The sequence below is a fragment of the Acipenser ruthenus genome, chromosome 7 (genome assembly GCF_902713425.1).
Source record: "Acipenser ruthenus chromosome 7, fAciRut3.2 maternal haplotype, whole genome shotgun sequence".
In the NCBI taxonomy this organism is placed as follows: domain Eukaryota; kingdom Metazoa; phylum Chordata; class Actinopteri; order Acipenseriformes; family Acipenseridae; genus Acipenser; species Acipenser ruthenus.
In genome coordinates, this window is record NC_081195.1 from 15654736 (window position 1) to 15675322 (window position 20587).

Genomic DNA, 20587 nt, shown 5'->3' on the forward strand with positions numbered 1-20587 from the left:
AAAGACCTTCAAATGATTTTACTTAGTTACATGGTTCTAGTTCTCTAAAAACAGACTACATTTTTAAAAAATATGTTATCTTTTTCCAAAGAAGATGAATTTTGTCTGTGTCGCATATTTTATAGCGCTGGGACAAATATCTGAACAAACATTTTTTGACATGTATTCAGATACAAAAATCAGATCGTATTCGCTAGAAATGACAAATAACTTCCATTTATTTGCCGCCTCGCCAGAAGTTGCACGACAGTTTAAAAAATTGCAAATAAAAAAGAGCTCCATGTGATGTGAGATTTAATATACAAAAACAAACAAAAAAAAACACAGAATTGACACAGCAGTTCGAACCTCTATTTAAAAGTTTTAGACAGCAAAAAGTAAACAAACCAGATTATACCCACGCAAGCATAGTGCTCTCTATGGAAGGACATCTGGGTCAAAAAAGCGTTCTGCTTTAGAGCGAGTCAAAATCTAATGGGATACATAAAAGGCAAGCATGTCATTCTGAAATGCCTCATTTAAACAGTGCCCAACTTACTGGATATGTTGTGTAGTGATCTTTATGTTGATTGTATATAATATATATTTTTGTTACGACTTTGTTATGTGGAATGTAATAAACGAGAACCAAAATGGTGAGGTTTTTTCCCCTTTGTTTTAAACAACGCCATTTCCACGTTTGTTTTATTTGAAGTGTTTAAAGTTAAATTTCAGTTTTCGTTTGCTTGTTCAGCTATAAAAAGGCACAACTAAACCTCATGTTATTACGTTATGAAAACGTGTCTATGGCCACTTTACTGTAAAGAAATAGCAATGGCAAGGAATAAAAAAATGTTAAAAAAAAATGCAGTGTTAACTATGTATTGTTTATTTCAGGAATAAAACAAAACAGCGTTTAACTTGAACCGCTATTTGGCATCATTTAATATGTAGTGAATTCACTGGGGTAAAGTAAGGCCTACATAACATATTCTTTACTCCTGGGATATTTTATTACTTTAACATGTTACATTTTGTATCGTCTTGCTGTAAAATAAAGCACACACACAGGGGGACTCCCCCTTGTCCCTGCTGCTATGCTTTCTCTGCCTGCGTTCTGAGCAATACAATGGCTTTTATTACCTTTTGAAAACGAACGAATATTTAAATTATGAGCAAATATCCGAACATGAAAATCCTGTGTTCATCCCAGCACTACAATTTTAACAAATCTATATCTCTCTATTGGTCGGTAAAGATGCATGCCTTTCTTTACTCATATCAGTTTCATAATGCTTGGCAAGATAATACTGAAGTTTGAACAGTTCAAATATATCATGAATTTAAAACTAAAGTCACAGTAAAAGACAGCTTTTATTTTTAAAATGAAAAATGCTTAGATTTCTGGAGCAATAGAATTGCAAAGGATGTAATCTGAAAAACATGTGATGTTACAATTCCCTCCAAATAAATGAATAATTTAGGCTTGATTTAAAAGGAAACTACCTCTTGTCATGTTATTACTAAACTGCCACCTATTCAGTATGTTCATATAAATATATTTATTTCCAAAACCTTAAACAACAAAAAATTGGAATTTTTGTGAACACAAAGAAAACAAATTATAATCTAAGGGGTCTGTCATATGAAGTTGAATGGTTTGTCAACACGAAATAAAATGGAAATGTGAAAAGATCTGTACTGTATATTTGATATGGTCAATGTGGCTCTGAAATGGTAAATTAGTTCCCACATCTACAGGCTATCCCAGAATATTAGTTTGAAGCCACTTGTGAATAAATCAGAAATAGTGTATGTATCATCGCAAGTTCAGCGAGTGTTCATGTGCTGTGACTATAAAAAGAGCACGCTGTTTCTATAGATCTATATTTGGTTGAAATGTGCAATATAATAAAAACCCTTTCCAAAAAACACAGCAGGTAAGAACCTCTGCTTCATAAAATACACTATGGGAGGGGTTCTCAACCCTTTCTTTTACTTGCGCCACCCCCCCCGAAAAAAAACAGCAACAGATACAAATCACATTTCAGAATTTAACTTCTCTTGCGCATGACTCACTAACGAAGTAAAGTACATATACTGCCACCTAGCATCGTTAATGTACTGTAAAAACAATAAATATATAAAATACACCTTACTTTTAATAGTGCTGCTGATGTCAGTCAGTGGGAAATTTGAGCTTGCCTGGTACTGCAAAGCAGGTCAGTGCGAGGCTCAATGCTCGAAAGGAAGAGTCTTGAGTCATCTTCAACCTGGAGCCGATTTCTGTATTTGTTTTCAAGGCTGCAAGTTTGGAAAATCCAGCTTCGCAGAGATACGTGGAAGCAAAAGGTAGGAGCACATTCACTGCAGCAGTAGAGAGCTGAGGGAATTCCTGTGCAATTGACAGTGAGAAAACAGGTGCCACAAATTTGCTTCAGTCTGTTGTCGCATGTCAGCTCAATAAACTGTTCTTCCATCTCCCCGGAAAGATTGGTTGAACCAAATGAAGTGATGAACAGATCACGAACTGCCATCTTCCTGGAAGTAGTTGCTGAACTGTTGTTTCAGTCCTGTGACATGTTCAACAATGAGGGCTTTAAGATCACTGTAATCCACACTTCGGCCACAATCCTGGAAGAAATCTGAAAACATAGGAAACATGTCGAAATTTCCCTCCGACAGTTGAGAGGCCCAATGTCCAGTTTTTTAACAAAAGCTGTTACCTTGTGTAACGGGGGCGAGAGCTGTGCTGACTGTCTGACACATGCGTGGTACTGCAGGAAGGGGGCAGCAGCCTCGTAGATCTGCCTGTCAGTCATGGCAGTGACACGGAGAGGTGGGGAAGAGGGTGTGTTGGCTTTCCCTCTCTCCGAGTGGCTGAGAGGCGGGTTTTGGGGGATTGCTGACCCTATAAGATAACGCTCTGTTGTTCCCTCGACCTGCCCCTCTAAGAGAAAACGAGCCAGCTGGTGGAAGCTCTGCTGCCGGACTGAACACAGCCGGAGAAGAACGAGCACACCAAATAATTAAAAAGAAAAAGAAAAGGAATTTTTAGGAGCGGGGTAAAACTTGGGCAGAACCCCGAATAGTACGAGCAGGTTGAGAGAATGGGTTAGCAAAGGACAGAGACCCGGGCCGTATGGATAGCGACGGTCGGGGTAACGCTGCCGAGTGCATTCCCTTTATTTTGTAGTTTTATTACTGTGTTTTATTTTCCCTTTTTCATTTCGCCTTTGGTTATCATTATTATTTTTGAGCACCTGTGAGTGTGCCTGCAATTACCTGTGTTGGTAACCTGTGGTCCTGATTACCGCTGCCAGTATACAGGCCACAGACAACAGCGCCCTCTACGGGCTAAAATAAATTTAAAAAAAGGAAAAGAAAATAAATAAAACTGGGCACCGGTGCAGTGTTTTCAAGCAAGTCACTTAACCTCCTTGTGCCCCGTCTTTCGGGTGAGATGTAGTTGTAAGTGACTCTGCAGCTGATGTATAGTTCACACACCCTAGTTTCTGTAAGTCACCTTGGATAAAGGTGTCTGCTAAATAAACAAATAATAATAATAATAATAATAATAATAATAATAATAATAATAATGTATCATGCAGTGTGAATCTGTAAGAATCACATTTAAAGTTTTCAAAATTATTATTTTTGCAATTTATTATTATTATTATTATTATTATTATTATTATTATTATTATTATTATTATTATTATATTACTATACTTACAGTATTATTAAACCCAGAATGTTTGACGTGCCCCCCTGGTTGAGAACCGTTGCACTATGGCATGGATTTACTGGTATGAAAACCAAAGTGTTAATGATACAAAACTGCTTACAGGACAACTCAAAAAGTAAATGTAAAATGCTCAAAGAAATTTGGCTATTTTTTACCACTGGTTTGGTAGCATTGCAACATTTCACAAAACTGGATTAAAGGCCTTGATAAACATGCCACTGCTGCTCAAACAGATGTCCAATCTACAAAGCCTATTTGTGGTTATGTTTTAAATATAAAAACTTACAAGGCTCTTAAACAAGACACTTTGACAGCAATGTAACTATGTGGGATCTTCTAAAGTTGCTATGGGACATGATTCAGGGGTTGGGAGAGATGACCTTGATTACCTAGATGACACAACTGAAAGACCATGTTTATACCAGCACCTTCAGGAATACCATGCCCCTAGCTGCACCAGGCTGTTTGAAAAACACCACATTCCACTGAGACAACAACCAGAATACACCGATTCTATTGAAGGCTTTCCAACAAAGAACTGGGTCAGGGTGTCCCTTTTCTCCTCTGGTTTAATCCTACAAAGTAGCTGTGACAACACCTGATTTATTGTGTGAATGCCCAGAAGCCAGCATGGTTTCAGAAACTGTAAAATCAAATGAATAGGAGACAAGGCACATCCCACAGCATCAGTGCCAGTCCCTCCCTGATTGCTTCTGTGTTCAAGGAAATATGGGATGTGATCGAGGCCTCAAGGGTGATGACACACTGACCACACATATTTGCAACAATCTTCTCTCTTTTTATATTGAAAACATGAAAAAAATACCTCTACTACAGAACATGTCCCATTTGAGCTATATCATTGATATGGCACAAGGTAATTATTTGATTCAAGTTAGCTAGGACATCCTCTCTTCAAACAAATCTATGTTATATGGGGTATATTTACATTCACTACAGGGAGTGTTGCAAAGTTACACTAGATTACCTGGATGTTAGACATGATTCTGAGATGACTATGTTGAGGCTTTAACACTATGGGCTGCAACGAAGGGTACATTTTAATCTTCGAAGGTTCAGAACACATTACCGAAGGAAGGTTCAAACCTTCAATGTACTCATTTGCATAATTTATTGGTGATGTCTCCATAGCTACTTGTTTATATTTGATTGAAAATCCTATTATTTTACAGGTAATCCATATAAATGGAATAAAACATTCACATGTAGTTTATAAATACATTATCTAGAACAATAATCATGTTTTTATAATTTAAATTTAAATAAAAATACTCATTGTTTATTTACACGTAACTGAGCCTGCTTGCGATCTATACAGTAAGCTTGCATTGCAGCAGCACCAACTGCAGCAGACAAGGCTTTATTTAACAGTCACCATTCCAAGCAGGTTATCAGTCACATTTTGCTACTGTTAAAAATATTAATAATACCAATAATAATAATATGAAATTACACTTGTCAAGTGACCCCAGAGATTGGTTATGCCTCCATGATACAACTCGCTTGCACACTGTGCATTCAACTTTTTTTTCAGGTCCTCTGGGCATTTAACAAAAAAATCCCAAACAGCAGAGGGGTTTCCAAGACATTTCTTTCAATACACCTTACACCTTACGATATACAACGCTTTGCTGTCGAGATGGCGAATGAAGAAATTAAAGGTTTGCCTAACACGAGCTGGAGCGGGGAGGGGCAGACGGTGCTCAGTTTTTTTTAATTAGAATTATTAGTTTTAGCATATATTTTGTATGTTTCAAACATATTCTACCATACAATAGGCATTCAGTACATATTTTACTGAAGCAATACAGCCACTAGAGGTACGAGCCAATTGCTTTGGATACTATACCCTGCTCCACACACGGCAGCGGCGCTAGAGTTGTTACGTATAACGATTTGGTAGCGGATTTCAATAACATTTGTTTATGTAATATGCATTATACAAATCAAAAGATCGAATTTTGCATATGAGTGACATTTCATGTGTGATTTATAGTATTCACACACTGTTAAACAGTTTCTGTTAACAGGAAGAAAAAAAAAACACCACCATAGTGCATGAACCTGTCTAATGAACCTTCGAAGGTTTAAAATAATCTTCAAATCCCTGTCTAGCGAACGAACCTTTGAACCTTCGGACACAGCCCTACTAGATTCTCAAAGCTATTTTCTCCAAAACTGCATTGGCATGATATTTTTAGAACGTAATAACACAGCCATTAAAGTTACCAAATCAGAAATAAACAACTCAGACATCTTGTGCTGAGTGGTTTCTTATTTGTTTACAAATTGGGAATGGTGTCGTGTCCCCCCTGCCCTGCCACCACTAGACAAGAAATGATGACTTGGAGTAAATAGCTTTGAGAATCTGGTCCTATAATTTTTTAAAAAAGGTCACCAGGATATGATGACTGAAACAGAAAAAGGTATTCTGCAGATCAAGAAGAATACATCAGTTAACAACTCTGATATTCCATGAGGATACCAAGTTGCACTTTGGCTCAAAATAGCATTTCGCCATTCCATGAACAGAATACAATAATCTGATCAGAAATCAGCATCATGCTAAATTTGGCAGAACAGTACATTAATTAAGGCAGCAGTACTTCTGATTCATCAAATTGTCAACAAACACCACAAGTAATGTTCCAGTTTTAATCAACAAACCCAGACAACTTTCATGTGCACAATAAGCGAACTACAGTACACTTTAGTTCCTCAGTACTGACATAATAAGAGCTTTCAATCACATGTTTTGTCCTTGACCGCCATCTGCATCTGCCTTAGGATCTATGCTAACCTATTGTTGAAAAGGAAAATAGATACTTGTGTCTCAACCAGAGCTTCATAACCCTGCAGTAAAATCCCATGAATATGTCATCCTGGATTATATCTAATTGACATGCCTGCAGTGAGTTCATGTGAAACAGGCTTGCATGTAATTTAGCTATTCCCTACCTACTGTTAGAAATGATCAGACTAAGATGGAGACATTGTTAATTCAATACCAGTGCCACTGGACTGAAGATTTTTCTTAAGAAATCCATCTCCAGTTTGAAAATATATAAAAATAAGTGTGATTTGCCGTCCTTTCAACTGCAGTGAAGATGCTTACAATGCCAGTAGTGTACAGTGGTATATCAAAGTTAAGCATGGTGAAGTTTAGTTAAACATAAATAAGTCATAGTAACGCATGTGCAAGCACAGTGCAGAATGGAGAATTGCCTTCAATCACTCAGTACTACCGCACACCTTGTGGTCTGTTACTGTGCTTAAAAAATTGCCTTTAAAATATACGGATATGTGAGGAGTAGGGATGTCACGATATTAACTTTTTCATTATTGCAATATTAGTCCAGAAATTAGCGCGATATTACATGTCCGATTATGAAGTAATTGCAAAGTATTTGCATTATGCGACTATCAAGAAACACATGTGTTGCAGGTTGGAGCAAATAAATCTTTCTTTTGAGTTGTTTCTTACTAGTTTTACAATTTTAAAATTATTGTATTCTTTTCCGAAAAAGGAGGGCAAACTTTGCCCTCGCTTCAAAATGGGGTCCTTTGTGTTCTTAAATAAATATCTCTATAAACACACACACCTCTTATGGAAACCAGGCCTGCCTCAAAATAAAAGCAAGTTCTAATGCTATTAGGCATACACAAATAAGAAAGAGAGTGATCAATTTGGGTCTGTTTAATTGTTTAAAAAATATACCCACAATTTTATTTTTATCGGTATGCTACTAAAATACCCAAACTAATGTCTTATTCAGCTATTCACACTCAAGCATCATTCTTATAGTAGCTACATAGGACTTACTACCCTTGAAAAATGCACATTTTCACTAACAATTTGGACACTTAAAAAGGCATTTTTAAAGTTACTGCATTTAAAAAATAAAGGATCTTAAAAAATATGTATCAACCCCTCACAAATTAACGAAAAACAAATAATATTCAGTCTTCTACCGTATTGCTCAGATGTGCATTATCTGATCCTTGTGCTCCTGAATATTTAAACATAGAAAATAAAGTATCTAGTAGTATAAAATTCGAATCTTTTGTAGTACTAGCTATCTCGGCAGGTTGCTTTGCAAAGCCACATAAAGCTTTAAAATAAAACTAAATTAAAATAAAAATCTTAGTAGACTTTCACTTCATTGGAAGATGCAGTTCCCACTGTCTCTCCGTAGAGTGTGGGATGATGACCACAGAGGTGGACAATCATGTTGGATGTATTTCGATTTTTTGCAGTAATTTTTTCCTCGCAGGTCCGGCACACTGGAAAGCAATCCTCGATTACCAAATCGTCTGCATTCTTTCTGAACCGTCCACACTGATGATTTAGAGTTTTTTTTTGCAGGTGTAAATAACTCGGAAATAAATTTTGTAATCTTGTAATTACATCTAAATCGGATTAGTTTGCGTTGCTTGCCTGATTGCGAAAGCTACAGTCTGCCATTTTTTAGTTCTTTTTTTGCTATGTTGATTTTATTTATATTGCAACACTTCTTTGACGTTGCTTTTTCAGGTATGCTTTTACATGTGCATCACGTGTCATATCTACAGTACGCAGGCACACATGCTTCCACAATGTTTAAACCATGGCCAACAAATATGCATTGCTGGGTTAGTAAACTATTGGTGAGGAAAAGTAAAATATTAGCTGTTTAGTCCAAAAATGTGTATTTGGTTCAAATTTCACATTTTCAAGTTGTTTTTATTTTTATTTTTTTAAGGGCTTTTTTTATTTATTTTTAGACCCAGTTTAAACTATTCTATGGATATTATACTTGCTTAATGACACATTTTATCCAAACCTGTAGAATGAAGCAGTGGTTTTACGGCAGTGTAAATCCATACTACAAGTTAAGTTAGAACACTGTGTGAGTTATAAAAATTGTATTAAAATTCAACAGAGCATAACACATGCTGGTGGAGTGGAGATGCTGCAGACTACTTTAAATCAGTATACTGATGCCAGCCAAAGCCACGAAGCAAATCTAATTAAAAAAATGTGTGTAATTTATGTTAAAACGATTGTTTCTTTCCCTTATTACTAGTCAAGCCATCTAGCAGTGCAATACAGGTGAATTCTGTGTTAAAGTCAATAAAATCAATACGGGTGGTAGGGCTTTTTCTTTTAAAGCCCCTAAACTATGGAATGCACTACCTCCATGTGTTAGGGAAGCTGGGTCTGTGGGTATTTAAGTCTAAACTTAAAACACATTTTTATAAAATGGCATTTTTATCTGGTGGTTTTAATGCAACACAATTGATAGCTTTTAATGATTATTTTTTATTATTATTTGTATATTTTGTATTTTGTTGTATTTTTACGTATTTAGGTACAGTGCCTTGTGATACTTCAGTATGAAAGGCGCTATATAAATGAAATAAATAAAGAAAGTCTGCCTTCCAGACTTATTTCCAATACCGTGATCCCACGGTTATCGTGATAATATTTTTTGCTACGGTATTAATACCGTGGTGAGTTAATATTGCAGTATACCGGCATACCGTGAAACCCCTAGTGATGAGGTTAATGACAGCCTGTTCTGTGTGGTTGCATTGGTTAGAATCCCTTTCAGCCAATCAGAGCATTTGGGTTTGTTAGGGAAAGTTAAAGTATAATATGAATGGAGTTTAACATTCATCACGTATATCACTTATATTAGCTGTGCTCTGCCAGTAAAACTTGTAACAATGATTTTGGATTGATATAGCTTCTCCAGAAATGTTTAAATCTCAGAGGTATGGGAAATTAGCTTTGGATTACAGAATCATTTTTTAAACCTCATGTATTCGCATTGTGATTTCATTTAGTTCTACTTAGTAACACATTATATATATATATATATATATATATATATATATATATATATATATATGCTGTCTTTGATTATTTTCAATTAGGAGAATAGCACAGAAAGTAGAGCAAGAGGGGATAAATGGAAGCCAAGTAAAGGAAGTTTAGAACGGAAGGTAGGAAGCACTTTTTTACAAAGAGTTATAAATGCATGGAACAGTCTACCATGTGACATAGTAGGTTCTAAAACACTGAAGACATTAAAAAAAAAAAATAGATTTCTGTCCTATTAAATTACATCCCCCTAGTAGGGGCAAATGGTGTGCTAACAAAGGACAAGTCTTGATGGGCCAAACAGTCTCTTCTCATTTTCAAACTTTTCTTATATGTAATACCAGCATTTGTATTTAAAAATATATCAATCAACGGGCAGTAGTGTGGAGTAGTGGTTAGGGCTCTGGACTCTTGACCGGAGGGTCGTGGGTTCAATCCCAGGTGGGGGACACTGCAGCTTTACCCTTGAGCAAGGTACTTTACCTAGATTGCTCCAGTAAAAACCCAACTGTATAAATGGGTAATTGTATGTAAAATAATGTGATATCTTGTAACAATTGTAAGTCGCCCTGTATAAGGGCGTCTGCTAAGAAATAAATATCTAAATATCTAAATCTTTATTTGATATAGCACCCTTCACAGTAAATTGTAGCAAGGTGCTTCACAGGTACAAGATAACAGTAATTATTTATACTATACAAGCAATACCAAACATTAAGACATTTAATACAAAAATCAATTAAAATGCAATACAAGGTAAAAACATTACTTAATATTAAGATGCGAACGATAAATTATAGAAGTGTGTCTTCAGTCGTGTTTTAAAAACTGCAACAGTTGGTGCCTCCCTTATGAAAAAAGGCAGCAGATTCCATAATTCGGGGGCCCTAAAGCCAAATGCTCTACCACTGGTGTTCTTTTTTGATACCTTAGGGACAGTAAGCAATACTGCATCCTGGGATCGCAGTGGTTGTCTAGGTCAAGGGTTCCCAAACTGTGGCCCTAAGGTGGGTCGCGACACAGTCCCGGGCGGGCCGCGGGAGCAATGGTGTATTTTTTTCTATTAATAGCGAAAAGCAGGCGCCGGCTGCAGCTGTAACTGTAGAAAAATAAAGTTAGCAAGGCAGTATTGGCGGACTGTCAATCAAAAGCAGAAATTCACAAATCAGAACTAATAGATTGCCTACTGTAGGCGGGATGTAGAGCGAGAGCTCGTCAATAGGGCAGTGTTACGGTCATGTGATCGCTCTGCTGGCAGATGTAAAAAGTGTGTTCAGTATTAATAAAATTACAATATGTCAAATCTGCTACCAAAGAATACGTTTTGCAAAGTATAAAGATAAAAAAAGGCAGCTACAGGAGTTTGAATGCATTTGTACCGTGGGCTCAATTTTGAGGTGCTGGAATGTTTTTTTTTCTTTTGTAGAAACGTTTTCATACTAACTTTTGTACTTCATATTTTAAAACATAATTGATGCCTATGATGAATACGTTTTTGTGACTAATTAGCTATTAACATTTAAAATATTGATTACTATGATGTATATTTCAATATTAACTCAATCAAGTTATCAATCAAACTGATAAATCTTGTTACAGGTCGCTTTACCGTTGGTTACATGCCAGAAAGAGGGGAGGGGAACCACCCTGTGTTAAGGGGTATTTAACATATTGTAAAGTGGTAAGAAGTTGGAATCTGTCTGTTCTGTGCTTGGGACATGATTCCCTGCAAGTATTATAATAAACCCATTATTAATTGACTTTGTGCATTTTCTTAAGAAACATCAAAGTCACCTCACTTAAATCAAAGTCACCTCATCTAGGTTGAGTGTGCTATCCGATACCTTATATTAATTTCCGATTTCTTATATTAATAATTGTATTAATAAAGTGATCCATGAAGTCATCACAGCCTGCTGGTAATTGGGTATTTATGGAGGACTTCTGTTTTTCCAAAACTGCCAGTTGTTTTAATCAGTAATCCAGAATCAAAACATTCTACATTTACAGTTTGAATTGAATTATTCCTTTTTTTTGGCTTATGTTTGAAAGCAGATTCTCATAAATCACACTTCTTAAGACTGAAGCCTTGCAGTTAACTTTTTAGGCCAGCACAGTTGGACAGCACATTAATACCCTAGCATGTTGACCCTGTGCATTAACAGCTTCCGATTCCCATACTATCACCTGCTGTAAGGTTTACAGATCTCAATCATACATATCAGGAAGGTCGTTCTGCTTCGTGAGAATCTGAGTGCTTTCATTACAAGGAGAGGGCAGGAAAGCATTGACAGTCTTTCACCACCAACCCCACAGCTGGCTGTATATTACTGCTTGCAGAGCAGTTGCAGGCATTATCAGTGCACTGTAATAGGGAGGCCCTTTGTCACCCCAGATGCTGTCTGCCTTACCAGTAAGCATCAATACAACAAAGTACTACATAGTGAGTTCAGACAGCCATTTTGGTACCGGACAAAAAAAACATGCAAACCAGAAAAATTATAATTTAGCATTAAAACAGATTAACAGATTAACAGGATAATCTTTCGAATCACAAAGGTTTTAAAACAAAACATAACCTTTACCCAAAGTGAATTTGATCATCTTTAAAAGTAAACTAATCTGTTTTCTATTCTTTTCGATTATTATTATTATTTATTTCTTAGCAGACGCCCTTATCCAGGGCGACTTACAATTGTTACAAGATATCACATTATACATTATTTCACATTATACAGATATCACATTATTTTACATACAATTACCCAATTATACAGTTGGGTTTTTACTGGAGCAATCTAGGTAAAGTACCTTGCTCAAGGGTACAACAGCAGTGTCCCCCACTGGGGATTGAACCCACAACCCTCTGGTCAAGAGTCCAGAGCCTTAACCACTACTCCACACTGCTGCCCCTAATTATAAGGTCATCACCAGCACAGGACTCCCCCCATCTTTTTTTCTGGAGCTCTGCATTCAATAACACAAATGCTCAGTTATTATTTATTTGTCACCAACTGCGGTTTTGGTACTGTAAGTTGTGAATAAAAAACAAGCAAATCAGTTTGTGACAGAGACAGAATGATTCTTGGTGATGAATTTCCCTCCCGACCTGTGAGAGTGCTGTGTAAAGGGAACAGAGTGCCCTGGACTGGATGGCCAGTCAATTCATTCCCAGGATTAGGCAGAAGTCGGACATCTAGAAAGGGGGTGGAGCTATGGTACACTAAATCATCGACCCAGAAGGGAAACGATATGACCGCCGCGGATTGGAGGAGTCGTTGCAATTGTTAACCAAGGGGTCATGATTGACGGTATAAAAAGGGGACGTAGCAAAGTGATCTGTTCCTTTGTTCTGGTTAACGCTAACCGGAAGGAGTACCTTATTTTGAATTGTGAGTGTTTTGTTTGTTTTTGTCGTGTCTGATTATACTTGTTTGTTATTTAGACGGCTAACACGATCTGGAGCCGTCGCTACAGGCCAGCACAAAACTCGGACAACACTGCACTTTGTTTCACGATAAATTGTATTTGCACCACGAGCACTACAGCACTCACTTTGGACTGGTGACCGTGTTTGTATATTGTGGGTGTATTAAAGACTGTGTTTATTGTTTTGGGACTGAACCCTGGGTTAAAAAGAGTAGTACACAGCCTTGTGTACTACCATTCATTATTATTTACCGTTTAACATCATACTTTGGATTATAAATAAAATACCCTTGCACCTGGATTATTGTTGTCTGTCTGTTATTGCTCACAACATCACTCCTGCACACTGCTAACCACTTTGCCACACAGATACATAAATGAATAGCTTAATACATTACTTAGCAGTTTTTTTAATAAATGTGTAGCACTTATTTATGTTTTTGTAATATATATATACCGTATATATTACATCTTAAAAGCAACACCAGTTGTTCATTCCAAACCCCCGGTCTCTGCACTGACCGATATATAAAGCAGCTTTAAACCCGTGTTCATGGCTACAGTCACAGGATGCACTTTTGCTGTCTTCTTCGTCAGCATTTTTACAAAATAAATCTTAGTCTTCTTAAAGTAGTACTGAAATTTGTAATAGATGTCCCTAATGTTCTCTTCACAAGGATGACTGACTGAAACCAGATAAGCGTGTGACAGATGTGTGTCTCGACTCTGCAAACATTTAAAATACACGCCAGTTATAAGAGACTCCGATTCTGAGTGTACCATCAAAACTGGTATGTAGGGAATTGGACACTGATTAGTCTTTCCATTGAAGGCACTAGGAACAAAACAATTTGATTTCCCCACGAAAAATATATTGCTTCATTGGTGCATAGGCATCTAAATTAGACCAGTTGGGTGCCATTTTCCAAAACAAATCAGCAAAGATTCTTAAGTTAATTCTTAAGTCAAGGTTCTGCCTATAGAAAAAAGTACCAGAACTATGTTCCGGCGCGTTCCAGCTCAACTACACCCCTGAATTTTGAGCACATAGACAATTCCACTCGAAGACAATGTGGAAACTAACTCAGCCTGCTGTGTCCCTCACACAGTAGGCTCCCTGTTCAGCCAGCAAACGTGAACAGTCTGCCAACAACATTTAATGCAGAACATATTGTAGCGCCTCCCTTAGTAGGTGCGTTTTCTGTCAGGTAGTATGTTTTTACTGCCACCACCTCTTTATAACCAGTAAAGTCCGGTACTGCAGATTGAAACAACAACAGAAAAGAACCTGAAATTATTATTATTATTATTATACAGATAATCAATGCAGGATAAGGTGAGAACAAGCAATGTATTTAATACACAATAGTTAAAACAATGCTCCACGACAAGAGTGCAATTTCGGTAAACAGTATAGGTCGGAGCTAGTCTCTGACCCTCAACAACAAAACAAATATAAACCACTTCAATCCAAAGCAATAAAATGTCAAACTAACCATTCAAAATATGATAAAACAAACAATAAGAAAATAAACCAAGAACCTAAAAAGTAAACCTAAACTACTATTGTCAAATACCACTCAATAGAAAATGAACACATAATAAGAAGTTAAGTGTTTAGAGACCTGCCCTAACCTACCACTTAATTATCACTAAGGGGGAAGGGAGACTTAAATAAGCAATCGTTTGGATATCTTTATTATGTAGTAAAACCTAATATAATTAATTACAAGTAGAAAAAGAGAATAGATTATTGTTAAAAATAGCCATATTGTTCAATTACAAGTAGTATAATAGATATGGTAGCATTCAGTCTAAAAAAGGAAAAAGCAATTTAAATAAGTGAAAGATAATAAATATCTATTGTGTAAATAACAAGGTGCACATATGCAATTATATGAAGATAAGTTCACAGAGTATGCATAACAATTATAAAGAAGATAAGTTTGCAGAGTCACCAGCGGGAGGGAGGAAAGAGCAAGGCTAGACAAGAGAACTCTACTTTCCTGAATTCGCAGTCTTTGCTGTCTGGCTCCAGCCAAAGCGGCAGCAACATGAATGTAAATCAATTTCAGCTTGTCGTTTCAGTCTCAACACGGCGATCAGAGCAGCAACCAGTCTCAAACTCCCCTTAGTCAGACAGTGCGCAACAAAAACCCTTTCCTTAAATATACATTTTAGAACATTTCACGTTTCTAATCTCTTTCTTCTCACAGCGCTATACTTCACCTTGCTCCCGCACTCGTTTTCCTTTTCCAGGCTATTTCTATACTCACAGCACATAATTGGAAACACGCTGCTGTGTGCACACATTGCAAGTGTGTTTATTAAATACGTTTATTGGTTTATGGTGATTTGTTTCATGTTTAGTTTGTACTTGAGTAGACTACTTCAGATTACACATACAGTATTTCCTCTGTTCTTTCTACTAGTTTTATTTATATAGGAAACAATAAATCTAACTGGTTGGTTTTAATACGTCAAAATGTGTTTTTCTTCAGCTTGGCATACAATATGTATAGTACTTAGTAAAGTAGCTTCAGATTGCATTTTCTTAACTTATATGCTATTTACAGTCATTGTACATTGCTCCGATTGCAATCATTCAAACATTGTTGTCTTTTTTTTTTTGCTTTGACTATTTTGAGTTCAGGAACTACTCTTCAGTTCCAGTTGTCTGCCATAGACATTTGTAATGTTGGCTAGCTCAGACAAGGTGTATTTAATTAGGGAGTGCCAGCAACAACTAGTGTACCCCCCAGTGTATTGCATTCAAGACAAAGGGACCCTGAGGTGCAGATCACTAGATGGCACTGGCTGTTACTTCAGTAAAGACACTTATCTAGCCTACTGTATGTATGAGGAGCAGACTGAAGACTTATACAAAAATATTAAAAAACACACTATTTCAGCAATTACAGTAGGAACCACTGATAACTATTGCAAACACCATAAAGATAAGGGGGGCTACAAAGTGTGAAATATGAAAGTCAAACTCACAAGCTTCATCCACATGACTCCTATGATTTGCCCTATCACAGTCTTTATGCATTTCAATTAAAAGTAGCTCATAAACATTCTCTGATGAAATGAATTAAATCCAATAACCAAAGCTTAAGGTGATAAATGGAAACAAATATGAGAAAGAGCTCTAAGCAACTAAACATCTTGTAATGTAATAGCCTACCACCAGTCAATCATATGAAGTCATTCACTTTGAAGATTACAGCAGAATAAGATATTCTGAACAGGCAGCAGTCATACATTGCTCACCAGTAACACATTTGATATATTTCAGATCTAAGTATGAAAAACAGAATGCATGTTCAGTCAGTATCACATTATCCAGAAATATAATGATATGATGGCTGAATGTTTACTAAATCAAACATGAATAATCTTCAATGATTTACCCTCAGCTATAAAAACAAAAACAAACAATAATCAAGATACATGTATCTGTGTGTGATCTGAACCATTTCACAGTCTGCTACTCCCAAATCTTCATGTTGTACACAAACAATTAATTTGTCAAAACATTTGCACAGCGAATAGTTTCAAAGTAACTTCATATTAAATAGAGCTTATGAGTTTTTAGCATAGCTGTCTATGATATTTATTTTTACCTTGTTCAGCCTGAATAGGTAGCAATAAATCTGATTTTGATTGATTGACTGAATACCAAAAGCAGAATTCATGTTATTTTGAAAATACATTACAGTATAGCACATACAAGATTATTATATATTGTTCTTATCTGAAACAAAATATTAAAATCATGTTCTGGTGCGCTTTAATTAAAACTATACAAATATAGAACCACCAACCCACATGCTGTATCTGCTTAATATGCATAAATAAAAAATCTTCAGGAATATTGATACAATATATGTTTAGAATACTGCTAGTGTTCTTTTCCAGGACACACTTACTCAACACAGACATAATCACTTGAATGAAAAAGTAACAATGCCCTGCTCTATTCTTTTAAAGGTTGAACAAAAGTAGAGTGATGTAATATGTTTGTGTCCTTGAGTTCTACTTACCTGACATTTTAATGTAAATAGCAACATGGTACAGAATATAAGAACAGATTCATCACACATTCAGATGTAGTCCTGCTCCAGCAATTAAATATTCTATACAAAAGCACCCACCAACTATTACTGGGTAATACAGAGAATGTATTCATTAGCCAGACTCACCATTACTGCCTGTGCCACTATAGGAAACAAATTCAGATATGCACAATAAAACATTTCTTTCACTGGGTTCATTGGTAGGAACCCTCACAAATGCTTAAAGCAAAAACAGCTGCCACAAACAGACAACACTTGCACACTAAAGGCACAAAGAAAATCTGCAGGCTAACCAATTGTTTATTATATAGTTACCTACAGTACAGTGCATATAGAAAACCAACACACTGAATTAAAACATTCAACTTCAAGTGATTTTTAAGCAGGCCAATGTTCTCAGCTGTGCAACCTGAAAAGCGCGATGTCATTAAAAAATAATCACAGCTTCACAAGAATAATAATAATAATAAAACTTCACATTGTCATTTCACAGACCACTGGGTATACAGAAAGTTTATTACATCAGCGCAAAGATGACACATCGCGGAACTACAATTATTCTAGCCAGTGATTTAAGACCAGATGAATAACTACAATACAGTGCTGAGTAAAAGAGAGCAGTGCCAAACACTTCAGCAGCGCAGATGCTTACCGTTCAAGGCTACCTTGCATTACCGGTGTAGAAAAACGACGGTAAGGCAAGAACTAGCAGCGGCTCCGTAAAACGAAGGGTTTTGCAAGGTGTAAAATGTGCTATTTACGCAGATGATTTCTTCTAATAAATGAGTTGTTTCAGAGGTCCCTGCGGAATGCAAGTCAGCTGGATTGTGTTTCTAAAACCCAAGCGGAAGGAACCGGTCATAAATGCATCAATTAGCTCTTTGCCATGCTGGACTGGATCCAATAGTAAAACGCCGCGCGCGCGCACACACACACACACACACTGAGGCAGTCGATCACAACAGGTGAGTTACAGGGGGACATGTCATTATTCTGGGAATCCGTTGTTCTCCTTTTGACGACGCAGAGTACATGTTACACGGCCTTTTGCAGTAATTTGATACTAGCCAAATGCTACAGGATACAGTAGCCTCTGTTTTCTTTCAGCTTCAAGACCAAGCAACAGCGGTTAGAGAAACACCGGCTATATAAGTTTACACACATTGGCAACAGATTGCATTACAAGAGGAACCATACAGTAATTGGATCAACCCATTTAATAACATGTGGAGGTGCGCATCGTGTCTCTCTGAACATGAATGTAAAACATGAATTAGGTGCGACAAATAAAGCACTAAATAAAAGTGGTATTCAATACAGAAATGTGGTCAATAAAGTAAAAAATGCATCATAGCCAAGAGCCTTAATAAGTTTTCATGTCAACTGCTTCATGCATTCGACTGTCAATAACCTTGCAAAAACTCACAAACCCTTTCTAAATGTATACTGTATTTATTATACGAGACATAGTATTTTTTATCACGTTTGGATATATTTACTGAAATGACTTGTTAAGAAATAATTTATCAGTGTTTTAATCAGTGGCTAATGCAATAGCATACTTTATTTAACTGCAATCTAGTCTTGAAACACCTCTTTACGCGCATTCCAAATTCATTCCACCTGCCACAAGCTTTCAGTTTCTTGGATAACAAAATAACATTGAAAAGGCGAGTCTTACCACATTAGCTGCAAAGCTGTGTAAATCCGAGCTGGATAGTGTTGTACAAAAACTGCTTCTAAGTAGCAAGCGCATCCCAGGCAATCTCTCCAATCAGGAGCTCTGCTGCCCTCTAGGTTCAGCTTTTTATTTTGACACCGCGTTGTGCTCTGAAGCAATAGCAATTATATATCCTTTCAGCATATTCATCAAAACATCCAACTAACAAGAAGTTCTTCCCTTTAATTATTATTGAAATGTTCCATAATGCAGCCAGTACTTATTAATATGGAAAGAACGTCAGCTCTGCTATTCATTAAACTATATATCCCTATAAGTATTTATAATTCCCAGGGTCTGTTTGGCTAAGACGCCAAATACACATACAACAGAAGCATGTTCCACATTACGGTACATGCCGTGGAAGAAGTCATCTTATTATACTGAACATAAAAGGTGAAGCTGGGTAAATCCGCATTACCCCACATCAAATTAAACAGTAAGAAAGGCACAGTGACACTGCTGGGAAATAAACAAACAAACCAGCAATGTTGCACTTTTTCTATGTTCTGAAAATACTGAAGCAAAACCCAGGGCGCAAAGTAAAGTTGTCTTTAAAATGCAATGCCCTGCACCAACATGTCCTTGATATTAAAGTTAAAGGAAACATTGCATGAAAAAACACTGTTTACGCATTTATGAAAAAAAAAACAAGAAAAGGCAACAATGAGAAATCCCAAATAGATTTTTATTATTATTATTTTTTTTATGGTACTTCTAGATTAATCCACAATCGATTTCAAAAAGGCTAATTTAGAAGGAAAACAAGACATTTTGTGTTTCTTGCAGGGAGGTGCTGATCATTGTACTGAAGTACACAAAGGACTGCTATCTCTTCCTCTGTTCACTGAGAGGAATTTGAGATAAAACCTTATTGAGCCTCTGTATTCAGAAATGTAACAAACTGGGGTAATGATGTCTATGTCAAACTTACAGATATGTCAAACAACCACACACCAGAAAAAAAAAAAGAATGTACTGCATGTAATCACTGCCAAATTGTTGAATTCAGTGTTAGGATGTGGATATTCAATACATTTGAGTAAATAACTGAATTTCTTTTATTGAATGCTGGCTGCAAATCAGGATTCTAGTGCTCTATGCTCTTTTGAAACTAATAAGAAACATCAACTTAAGACAAACTGTCCAAACTGAGTCTGCAGCACAGTATAGGATTCACGTCTGTTTTATTAGTTCGATTGTGTACCGCTCTACTGCCTACAGTACCTCTCTGGGATTAAAAAAGGCACCTGCGGCATGGGTTGCCTCAGTAAAACCTTACATTCTCATGTATTATTCCTTACATAAAGCATGTATACATTCCTATTTTTGTCATTTTTACAGACAACAATAAGGTGAAAACTACATGTTTAGATTAAAAAAGCCAGCAAGCCCATCTGATGTTGATTACGAAAGGAAAGCCAAGTCTTAAAGAAAGATGCAGTCGAGATAGACTCCGAGCAGCCTCACAATGACCCCAATGATTCTCTATTTTGCTTTGCTGATAGAGCATCATAAAAGCAAAAAATCAATACTGTGAAAGTATCTGATCCTTGTAACATAGCACTCATGCTAAATTATCACAGCCCATTAACTATAAAATTAAGTGTGTTTTATTCTTTTGGGGAGGATGCAATTCCAGCCAGCTGTAATATAATTGGGTTCCACAAATCATGATTTCTAAAGTACACCAAATGACTTTCACTAAAGCCTAAAGATATGACTTTTTTTAACTATATAGAACA

At 36.5% G+C, this 20587-nt stretch overlaps 1 protein-coding gene across 1 annotated transcript in view; it reads right to left on the minus strand.

Moving 5' to 3' along the window:
- The window catches only part of LOC117415686 (protocadherin-15-like), a 217910-nt gene extending 199848 nt beyond the window's left edge, over positions 1-18062 (minus strand). Inside the window, exon 1 of the mRNA XM_059026442.1 lies at positions 17775-18062. The gene's annotated coding sequence lies outside the window, so the exon portion shown is untranslated. The remainder of the gene's footprint in view (positions 1-17774) is intronic.
- Between the last annotated feature and the right edge of the window lie 2525 nt (positions 18063-20587).